This window comes from Haliotis rubra, unplaced genomic scaffold (genome assembly GCF_003918875.1).
Source record: "Haliotis rubra isolate DU_JTF1 unplaced genomic scaffold, ASM391887v1 Scf523, whole genome shotgun sequence".
NCBI lineage: Eukaryota > Metazoa > Mollusca > Gastropoda > Lepetellida > Haliotidae > Haliotis > Haliotis rubra.
In genome coordinates, this window is record NW_025767217.1 from 2166 (window position 1) to 12061 (window position 9896).

A 9896-nucleotide genomic window follows, 5' to 3' on the forward strand; every position below is an offset into this window, starting at 1 on the left:
ATTTCTTAAATTTTGATAATGACTCTACATTTCTAATATTGATGTCTAGCGAATTCCATGCCTTAACAGTAGATGGGAGAAAAGAATTATTAAAGTAAGATACACGCCCTGCATTACATTGGAGATTATCGGAGTTTCGCAAATTATAGTGGCTTTGATTAGAAACATTTGGTGGTACCCATATTGAGAGATATTGTGGGGTTAACCCATTTACCATTTTGTAGAACATACATAATTTATGATAGTGGCGTCTTTCGACTAAGGAACTATATCCTGTCTCAGTATAGAGTTTTCGTGACTTGTGCAATTATCCCAGATGGTATCACAGTAGTCAAATATAGGCAAAATATATGATTTATACATAGTTTCAAGTGATATTCTGTTCAGCCTGTATTTCAAACTTCTCAGACAATTTATTAGTGGACTTGCTTTGGCTAGTATATAATCAATATGATTCTGCCATTTTCCATCATCTTGTAAAATCAGACCAAGGTGTTTATGTTCACAAACTTCAGAAATCGCAGTATTATTAAGTGTTAGTTGAAGTTTCGGACTTGCATTAGTCTTATTGGAGAATAACATAGCTTCTGTCTTTTCAGGATTGAAATTAACCTGCCACTTGCTAGCCCAGTCTGAAATACGTTCTAGGTCATTATTAAGCAATGTCTGAGTCTGAAACGGATCTTCAATTACTAAGTATAGGGAAGTATCATCAGCGAAGAGTTTAACGTTACTTACTATTCCATTTGTTAAATCGTTTATATAGACGAGAAATAATAGTGGTCCCAAGACAGAGCCTTGAGGAACACCAGCTGATACAGATTTTGGACTTGATTTCTGGCCATTAATGACAACTGACTGTTTTCTGTCACTAAGATAATTTTCAAACCAAAGCAATAGTTTTCCAATTATTCCTATGGATTCAAGTTTTGATACCATCCCTGCGTGCCAAACACGATCGCAGGCCTTGCTGATATCACAAAGACAGCTCGGACTTCTTTACCCTCATCTAGAGCCTTTGATAAAACGTGATAAAAGTTCAGTTAATTGGTACACTGTGGAGTCCCCAGGTTTAAATCCAGACTGGTGTTTCGATATGGTATCATTATCCATAAAGAAATTGTAAACATGCTTGAATATACACTTTTCAAATACTTTAGCCAAACAAGAACATAAATCGCCAAAACGCAGCAATATTCAAGAAGTATTTGCATTCATTTCACATGTAGGATGATTCTGTAGGGTATGAAGAGGGCCTAGAATGCATGACATGATACACAAGTACGAGAAATATGGCACGATTAACAGCTGAAGGAGAGAAAGGGCCATTGTAATGGTGCAGATGGGGTCGACATACAATGATGTTACCAAAGCCCTCGGATGCCATCGTATCACGGTTATAAGACTTATTCAGGGCTTCAGACGGACTGTGGTCCCCGTAGACAGAACAAAGAAGTGGACGTCCGACATCATCACAACGCCAGCTGAAGATAGGTACCCCCGTCATTAAGGAAGGAGGGTAACGTTTCTTGTGGCGTTTAGTGTATACATGAGATGTTTGGACAATAGATGAGGGATGGGGCGAAAATGGTTGTTTATACAATAGAAGAGGTTGATAACACAGGATTGAGTAGGTTGATAGGAAGCCAGTAAAGAAGATGTACAGTACATGGTTGTATACATAAGAGATTAAGGATGTTTATGGCAGCCAGTAGGGAATGATGTACATAGGTAGTTTACATAAGAGATAAAGGGACTGTTGGGAAGCCAATAGTGAAGTGATGTTGCACAAAGGATAATGTACAATGGTAGAGTAGGTTACATGAAATTAATTCAGCAAGTGTACGGTTCGTTGGTATTACGTGCTCATGGTTTATTCCTTTGCAAATAGCCGTAGTTGAATAGTATACGATCCCAAATGGGGTTTTTGAGAACATGGACTGATATTCCGCCTGGTTGACTGATTTTTTACATTTATTAATTTCCATTGCGATTACCATGTTTGGGGTAAAATCTAATGAGTCATTGGATAGCATTTTCAAATAACAATAATTATAATTTTCTATGGATATAATGCATGACGAATTCCCATAGTGAACTTCGATAATCTTGCTGCTATGGATTGTTGTTAATATCGACTGGCGCAGTTAATGCATATTATTCATAAGACTAAAAACTTTCTATTTGGATGATGTTCTGTTTTAGTCATGACATATACCAAACTTCATTGTTAGTGTAAATGTTGAATGTTGTTTGGTCTGTCAGCAGCATATTCTTGCAAACTTACAACGTCTTGTAAACAATCGATGCGCATGTAAAATGGCTAGATCTCTAACGTTAAAACCACTGACAGGTGTCAGTTGTATTTGTAGTTTACGCCACTCTCGACAATATTCAAGCAATATGAAGGCAGTCTGTCAATAATTACGTCTGGTCCAGACAATCCCATGATTGACATCATGAGCACCGATCTACGTAATTTGGATATGATGACATGAGCAAATCAGCGAGCCTGACCACCCGATCGCTCTAGTCACCCGCGACTTCACTTCGGAAGCTGTTTGATCATGGTTACATCATTCAAGGCCCCAGTAAAGCTTTAAAAAGGAATGTGTGTTATTAGGAAACATAACGTTTAAGAAATGTGTTCGTTTTGCAACACTGTGTGGGTTAAGCCCTAAACATTTCTTTTGGCTGAGAAGTCTTGATCAACGCTACTTAGCCTATGGCGAAACACGGGGTCTTCGGTCCACTAGCAGATACATAGATACAGTCCAAGTAAGCCTCGGAGAATAACAAGTCCCGATTATCAACGATAATGTCTGTTTATTTGTTTGTTATTCAACACCACACTCGGCAATATTCCAGCTATATGACGGCGTCTGTAAATAATTGAGTCTGGACCAGACAATCCATTGATAAGCAGCATGAGCATCGACCTGCGCAATTGTGATACGATAATATGGGTCAACCAAGTCAGCGAGCCTGATCACCCAACCCAACACAATCAGTGTCCGTATTTTGTCTTGAGCCTTCTGATCCCGTCTTTATTTATTGTTCAGGTATACAATTGACTTGCCTTTGAATGTGTTTGTGACGATTGTCACCGATGAGGTAGGATAATATTACTGTCACCTTTTCACGAGCACCTGGAATAACGGTGTTTGTTTGTAATTCTTTCAAAATGCCAACGATATAGCTCGACACAATCGATTGTGCTTTTAGTAGATAAAATGGAAAATATTCTCAACAGTTATTTCAAATCCACGTTTCACTAGCATATCATCTTATCCTCATTATTGAGTTGTAAACTTATGTGTATATCGAAGGTATTTTCAAAAATATGTTTAAAGACAGATACTTGCACCTGAACTTAACCAAGTCAAATCCAATCCCCAAACCACGCAGAGGACTGCGGTTTTGCACGGGAGATATGTTAGATATGGAGTGTTAAGAAAAACGTCAAAAGAAATGCCCAGATTAACAAAAGAACAGTGTGATAGGGGCCATAGGAATGTTGCCAGTGGGGTAGCACAGACCTGTATGTGGAGCAAGAACATTGAATTGCTTCCGTAATACTGCAACTTGGTTCAGCTATTCAGAATAACAGGTCTGACAACAGACAGGCCAAACACAGGCAGACCAAGGATGAACACGCCCCCTGAAGCATCATCGTGCGTAACAGATTCTTGCCTGTGATGTCTGTTGTCGTCAAAGAGGAGAACGTACTGCCCGTTGTTGCGTCTCTAAGACCTCGTACCTTTGGTGTGTGTGTGTGTGTGTGCGGGGGCATTTGCGAGTGACGAGAGAACGCCATTGGTCATCAGTGATGGTAACGTGAATGCCGTACGCTACAGAGATGAGGTCCTCCACCGTCGTGGTTCATGGGTTACCCTGGCCAGCTAGACCTTTATTCCACAGAGTACCAATGGGATATCATGGACAGACAAATTTGACGGCGACAACAACCTTACGTGACGCATTTCACGTGACGTCATCAGGAGACTGACGAATTCAGAACGTAGGAGTTTGCCTGCCTTCAAGCCAATGGAGGTCACACTCGCTACTAGGGTGACACATAACACCATGAGGGAGTTGTTCCAGCATGACAACGCTACTTCACATACAGCACGCGTCACGGTTCGACGGTTCGCTAACTTGCCAATTCGAACGTCATTGTCTTGCCATGGCCTTCCCGATCACCAGATCTAAACCCGATAGAACACCTATGGGATGAACTCGATGGACGTGTACGTCAACGTCAAAACACGCCTCAGGCACTTATACAACTGGTCATCGCATTGCAAGAGTGGGAAGAATTCCGCAAGAGCAACTTCGTGGACTTATCCAGTCTGTGCCGAGACGGTGCCATATGGTGTATGCTCTATGGTCATACAAAGTACTGACTTTGACGCCATCTTGTTGACTCAAGCAAACAGAAAAACAACAATAAAGGCTGCTGTTGTGGTGGCGAACACTTTGTCTATAGACGTGTGAATTTTCACCTTTTACCATTGAAATTACATGAAATAATTGTTCTTAAACTAACGCAATAAATTCTTCTAAAAAATTGCCTATGCGTTTCTTTTTATGAAGAGTGTAATAGCCGCTACCGAGCGAGTGAAATAGGGTCATACATAAAATGTCAGTTTTGAACACTGCCAGCACGTTACTCAAGTGTTTTGAACAGAGGTTAACTCGGATGGAAGCGAGCAATGGACTCGTCGCAACACAGCGAGGGACACTCACATACACTGGTACTTGCTCAGTGCGGGTGCAAAGAATGACTCGTATATCGCGATATCGGCGATCGGTTGATCGGAGCGAGTTTTCTTCACAGGAAATTGGACATCCGATACCCAGGCTTGAAGACAAGTGCATTTTGGTAAAATGCATATGTTTACATTGCAATTTATTGTGATCTGTAACAAGATATCACACAGAAATCATTGACAATCAATGAAGTGGATCCGGTAAAGCGGTATTTTTCACTGCAGTGGCATTAACCACAGACAAGCTTTGACCTTTTTCTTTTGCCATCTGGCATATATACTTTGTGTTCTAAATGTAACATATGTTAAAAGAGCACAGTCCCCTAATTTGGGACATGGAATATTCTCTATGCATTGAGATATACTATGCAGATATATATTCTCAACCACAAATAATGACAAGTACCATTCAGTGTGAACATACATTTTATTCATTCAAAGTGAATGGGTAAGATTATGCTGTGTTCTACACATGTACCTGTTAACCATTTCCTCAAAACTGGCGATATGGCATTACAAAACATCCATTTGTCTAAAAAGAATGCATTTGCTTAACAATTTGCAGAAAATAAAACTTTGAACAATATCAAAGTCCTAATGTAAAAGGTGAAAAACAGTCCTAATGTACTAATATCCAGGTATTTGTATACCAAACTGCATTAAGTTTAACTGCAAAGTAAGGTTTTGTTACCGGCGACAGTAACATTTCAAATTGACCTATTACTGTAGCTGTAACAAATATACTTATGGGGTTATTGGACTGTTTATGGATGGATGTTGGCCAGGGGTGGTACCATTAATCCAACCATACTGATAATAACATTTGCTAATGAAGTTTAAGAGAAGCATGGCGGCGACAGCATTGCACCCAGTAATTGAGAATGAGTGCACGCGTTTTGAAGATCTATTTTGTGTTCCAAGTACTTTTCATTTTATGCCCATTTTATGTGCATTAATGGGTGATAACAAAATTAAAATAATTATATGAATAGCTTCAAATTTAAAAACCAACTTGTTTATATAGAAGAAGTCAACTTCAAACTGAAACTTTGTGCTTACATTTCACTTCACAGGGCAAATTTATGTCCCTTCATGTATTTTCAGCGTGTATACTTTTAAAATTCAACCTTGGGTATAGCAGCAAGGTTAAATGGAAGTTCAAACACCTGGTAGATACAGCGTTTACAAAGCCATGTTGGGAGTCTCACAAATGCTTATATAACCTTTGGCTAAATTTGTTCAATATGAATGTCTATTTAGTTTGAGAAAATGCTAACAGAGGCCTCCTCTGCCCAAGATGTCTGATACAAATTCAGCTGACTTAGTTTTAGGGCGGATTAAATATCATATTCCAGCAATGTCGAAGCGGGGACACTGGAAATGGGCTTCACACATTATATCCATGTGGGGATTCGAACACGGGTCTTATAACGAGCAAACGCTTTTACCACTAAGCTACCCCTCCCCTACGGCTACAGTCTTGTCCCCACCTGTAATTACAGGCTATGGAACGCCTCCCGAGGGTAAGTTTGAGAAATGGGGTCACATGTTGCGGTCATGATTATTGTGATTATTGCCGAGTGACTGCAGGATGACAATTATACCATCTTACGTCTTTCACTCTGTCAACTAGACCACTGAATTGATCCAATTGCACAGCAATAATAACACAGTGAATTTATTAACAGAGGTCCGTCGGAGGGCGTTGTGGGAATACTGGCGCGGAGACTTCTATATATCGAATTGGGTACAAGTCATTAACTATTTCGTTCGTTGCGTTTACTAAAATGGACAGTGGAATTTTTAACGTACGTAAACAGGCAGACTCCAAGATATAAATGTTCATATTTTCTTAAACACAGTCATTTCTTCAATCTATTTCCGTCCTTTGTACAATGTAATGTCGCTAAAGATGTTTGGTTGAATTGGTTGGTTTGTTGTTTAACGCGGCACTCGGCAATATTCCAGCTATATGGAGGTGGTCTGTTAATAATCAAGTCTGGGCTAAAACAATCCAGTGATCAACAGTATGAGCATCGATCTACACCAATCGGGATACGGTGACATGTGTCAAACAAGTCAGGAAGCCTGACCACCCAAACACGTTAGTCGCCTTTCGACAAGCATGGGTTACTGAAGATCAATTCTAACCCGGTTCTTCACGGGGAGGCAAGCATGGGTTACTGAAGATCGAATTCTAACCCGGATCTTCCACGGGTATGAACTCAAATGTAGATCACGATGCATGAAGTTGGAAACAACTGAATGTATTTCAGTGACATTTTCAGTCACACACTTTGAGTTTTCAGTGCTTTGACCATAGATAATATAATTGTATAATTTCAGTTTGAGTTCATTTTCCTCTGGAACATTGTGGTCGACATTGGAGCGATTACTTATAACACATTCACTCCCCTAACAAAATTACACATGGATCGAAATACGTTTTATAGAAAGGAAGGTCAAGGTTTCGGCTTCAACGTCGCCGCAGTTTACAAAAGCGGCGGACTATTAAGCACGAAATAGCACAAAATCACCGTATCTTTGTCAGTATTCGCTACAAGTTATACTCCAAATGAAGAAATATACCAGCCATAATCCTGTAAAATCATAATTTGGACTGGACAGACTCCGGCAGGTACGATAAAACGCAAGATACCAACGCCTGGCCGCCATTGCGATAAGTCGCCTCTTACGTCAATGATGGGCTCACTGGAGTAGAAGTGAGTGGATATGGTTTCATGCCACTTTAAGCTATTTTCCAGCAATATCACTACGAGGGAACACCAAAATGGGCGTCACACATTGTTGCCCATATGAGGAATCGAACCCGGGCCTCCAGAGTGACGAGAAAGCGCTTTAACCACTAGGCGGGAATGGGTGGAACTCCTTAAACAATAATAACATACAGGTAAAAGTTGTTTTTATCTGCAGATATGTTTATTGCTTCAGTTAATCCATTTGACAGGATGTCTTAGTGGAACTACCATCGCCGTTTCAGATACCTGAAAACAAAATCAAAGATGATTACACAAGTTGACAAATCAGTTGAAGTCTTAAGTTTTTGTTGCTGTTGTTGTTGTTTAACACCGCACTCAGCAAAATTTACAGCTATATCGCGGAGATCTGTAAATAATCCACAGATCAACAGCATGAACATCGATCACACGAAATTAGGATACCATGACGTACGTTAACCAAGTCAGTGAACCTGACCACCCGATTCCGTTAGTCGCCTCTTACGAGAAGCATGGGTTGCTGAAGACCAGTTCTATCGGATCTTCACTTTCTCAGCCTTAATGCATATTCTGTCACTATAACATATTTACTGCATGTGCTGAGCTGTCGAAATACATTGCTTGAAAGCCAGAAACCAGATGTAGAAATGTAAAACACAGACACGGTGAAATTGTTTACGATAACAAAACGTTGATTATTGGGACATCAATGCACTTGTTACACTGTGAGCTGGAGCACTATGTCTGAAAAGTCTAGATACCGAATTTCTTCCTCTCGTTCTCGACACACAGCTTTGATTGTTTCCCTGCAGATCTTTTGTTACCTCTGGAAGTAAAACAAAGTGAGTAAGTCAGGTGTACTGCCACAATACGTCACTGGGCTTAACATATGAAGGTCACGGCGGTGCGCTAGCCAAGGGGCCATTTGTGTACTCTCAAAACCCTTGTGTTGCATCTGAAAGGGAACATGTATTCCGATCACTTCAGCAGGACAATCCGATTGAACATTAATTTTTGTAATGTTTTATGGTCTCACCAGAATGAATTCAACGTATGTAAAGCTTGCGATCCTGATAATTTGATCGTTCAGAGAGTGTAGCGAGCACTTGTGTCGTATATTTCAAAACTTGTGCAGCATATTTCAAAACTAGCCTGAGTGGTTAATGCGTTCGCTCGTCACGCTGAAGACCCGAGTTCGATTGCCCACATGGGTACAATGCGTGAAGCCCATTTCTGGTTGACCCGCCGTGATATTGCTGGAATTGCTATAAGCGGTGTAAAATAGAAATCACTCACTTTAACAACATTAACCCTGTTCCAAAAGGCAACTCATGTAAAACCTATGGACATGCATGTAACTTTTACTATCATTAAGTGCATAGACTCTTGTATGGTCGACAGACCACAGATTATTACTGTAACTTACACTCGCTCTTCAGGTACCTGTAGAGCCAGTGGTGTTCCACAGGGTTGTGTTCTTCCTCCTGTCTTGTTTATTTGCTATGCACAAATGACTGCAGTTGAACATATAACAGCTATCTTACGATTAGTTGATGATGCAGCTCTAGCCAGTTTATATTAAGATTTAGAACTTAGAATACAAAGCGGAAATGGGTTTGTTTTACAATAATTTTCTCTGACGTGAAACGTTTTCCGAATGTATCGTGCCTGGAACATTCGAGTTTCATACAACGTGTTTCATTATCTTGACTATTACATTAGAAAGAAGTAAGCATAGTCAGTTTATGGCCTACCTTGTCTCACTTCAGGGGAGACGGGGATATCCCTGGCATCGACATCTACCATCGTAGGCGCAAAAATCTCTGCCAAGTGTATGAGTACAGTTATGTCAATTGAACAAATAGTACAGTAACACCAGCTGAAAACAATACAGATCTATTTGCTGAGCACCAGCTGAGAACATAGTACAGTTATATCAACTGAACGCATGGTTTACAGTTATATCAGGTGATCACATATGATGATATAGAGGATATTATATGAGTGCCCATGTCAAACTATGTTTTACGACACGAGTGCCTAAATGTTGGTGTTATATACCGAGGGATATACCGATATTTAGGCACGCGTGTCGTAAACATAGTATGATTTGGGCACGAACATAACATCCTGTTTAGTACCGAAGATGTCAGCTGAGAGAAAATACACCTAAATCTACTTTCAAACATAGGCTAGCTACCTCCAGTCGCCTGTGTAGAACGGAACGTCATAGAAGAAACGTGACGCCATAGCATTGTTCATGACGTCACGTTACCACGACAAAGTTATATTTTGCCCTAAGGCATTGTATGAAATGTATGAACCCCGATATTTTCACCCTCGTAGGTAATAAAAGTGCAGTAATATCAACTGGACGAATACCACA

At 40.2% G+C, this 9896-nt stretch overlaps 1 long non-coding RNA gene across 2 annotated transcripts; it reads right to left on the minus strand.

Moving 5' to 3' along the window:
• Positions 1 to 7701: 7701 nt before the first annotated feature.
• On the minus strand, positions 7702 to 9314 carry LOC124252756. Of its 2 annotated transcripts, XR_006892021.1 has the most exons (3): positions 9265 to 9314; positions 8272 to 8336; positions 7702 to 7777 (listed from the first exon to the last, which is right to left on the minus strand). It is a non-coding gene; the product is annotated as an uncharacterized LOC124252756 (long non-coding RNA). The 2 variants fall into 2 exon arrangements; XR_006892022.1 differs by lacking the exon at positions 7702 to 7777 and having other exon boundaries at positions 8266 to 8336.
• Between the last annotated feature and the right edge of the window lie 582 nt (positions 9315 to 9896).